The sequence below is a fragment of the Elephas maximus genome, chromosome 7, assembly GCF_024166365.1.
Source record: "Elephas maximus indicus isolate mEleMax1 chromosome 7, mEleMax1 primary haplotype, whole genome shotgun sequence".
Classification (NCBI taxonomy): domain Eukaryota; kingdom Metazoa; phylum Chordata; class Mammalia; order Proboscidea; family Elephantidae; genus Elephas; species Elephas maximus.
In genome coordinates, this window is record NC_064825.1 from 56961437 (window position 1) to 56963452 (window position 2016).

Sequence of the window (2016 nt, forward strand, 5' to 3'; positions counted from 1 at the left end):
CAAATATTAGGTAAAAGAGGCTGATCTTGGTATTCTAACTGGAAAGAAATCTATGAAAGTATCAACTTCATTGTGATCTACAGATATATCTCTATGAGCTTCATTTCCACCCAGGCCTTGCCTCATACAGTAAAGAGGGACATAGGAATTTAGTCTTTCAGCACCTTATTTGCTCCACTCCTTCTCTCAGCTTCTTATTCTGACAACCTTCTAACTTCAGGTTAGTAACATCTGGAATTCCTAAACAAGTTCATTTATATCTTTGTAATATATTTAACAAGCATGATTATTGCCTCTGCAGTAGGTGGGAAATTCAGATTACGTAGGACCAAACGATGAGCCATTAAACCTACAGAAAGAAAAATTTCAATGAAATGTCAATCCTGGTCTTTGGAATGGAACATTTTTACTACCTGATCTTGAATCTGCTTGGTCTTCACTCCATAGACAAAAGAGTTGAAGACAGGTGGAACCAGTAGATAAAGGGTAGATGAGGTGATATGTATATATGATGGGGCATGAGATACAGATCTGTGAGTAAAAAAGGAGAAAAAGCAAGAAGATAGAATTGGAAGAAGATAAATATGTGAGGAATACATGTATTAAATGCCTTAAGGCAATCACCTTTTTGGGGTAGATGAAAGACACTGATAAATATTGTAAAATAAGAGTGATTAAAATGAAGTCAAGCCCACCACTAATGAAAAATCCAAGAAGAATATAGATCTTATTGGTGTGAACATCCTCAGAGGCAAGCCTCACAATAGGCATGTGTTCACAGTAACTGTGAGATATTATCTTGGTTCAATATAGTTTCAGACAACATTTTATAAGAAACAACACTGGAATTGCCAGGATAGCAGTCCACAATGCCACCCCAACTGCAATATAAGTGACTGCTTGGTGAGTGAATATGGTAGCATGTCTTAGGGGATGACAGATGGCCACACAGCGGTCCAGAGCCATGGGCAGCAGGACTCCCGATTCAATACCCTGCTATGCGTGGATGAGCCACATCTGAAAGAGACAAGCATCAAAACGGATCTCTGGCAAGTGGAAAAAAAAAAAAAAAAACAAGCATCTTGGGCACAATGCTGGTGCTAAGTGCAATGTCTGTGGCTCCTAGCATGGCCAGAAAGATGTATATGGGCTCATGGAGGCTTCGGTCAGATTTGATGATGGTCAAAAGTAGAGTATTTCTGATCAAAGCAATGATGTACGTAGCACAGCATGGAATCCCAATCCAGCACTGCACAGGTTCCAGACCAGGAATTCCAACAAATGTCAGCATAGAGAGCATAAGTACAGTGCCATTCCTAATAGGCATGGCAATCCAGGGATCTTCTTAGCAAGGGGACAAATTTGACAACCCATGGTGCTCTGCACTCTTACATATCCTATTGTCACCTAGTTACAAAATTATTGAATTACAGAATTAGCAAAATAATCTTCATCACTTCTTAATCATTGTTTTAATGAATGAGGAATGCCATTATAAAGACCAAGGAAAGTTTCACCAATCAGTGACGATGTTGTAAAGACTGAGTTGTAAATACTCAGTGCAAAGACTGAGTATTAGGATACCATCCCTACAGGAGGTCAATGAAATCACCATGTTTACAGATACTCTCTTTCCTCTCCCACTTCATCTTCTCTTTCCATTTTAAACCTACTTTTGGAAAGTAGAAAAAAAAAATTGGAAACCAGACTTCAGGCATAGAACTTCAGTTTTAAAGTCCCCAACGCCATTAGCCCCAATGCTCTCTATGCTTCACTTTCTCTATCCTTTCTAGCCTCTATTCACTTGAGAATATCAGGACTAGATATTCCTACACTGTATGCCTGTATTCTTTGGTAGAATATTAACTGATAGAATGCCTCTTTCTTGGGCTGTGACTCCACCACTAAAACCATCTCTTTTCAACATGTACTGCCTTTTCACCAAAGAATTTCTAAATATGAAGTTATTTAAAAAGCCAGACTCCATCTCTATAGGCAATGGCAGTTATGTTATTT

At 38.7% G+C, this 2016-nt stretch overlaps 1 pseudogene; it reads right to left on the reverse strand.

Moving 5' to 3' along the window:
* Positions 1-377: 377 nt before the first annotated feature.
* On the reverse strand, positions 378-1327 carry LOC126080002 (olfactory receptor 52A5-like; annotated as a pseudogene).
* Positions 1328-2016: the final 689 nt, after the last annotated feature.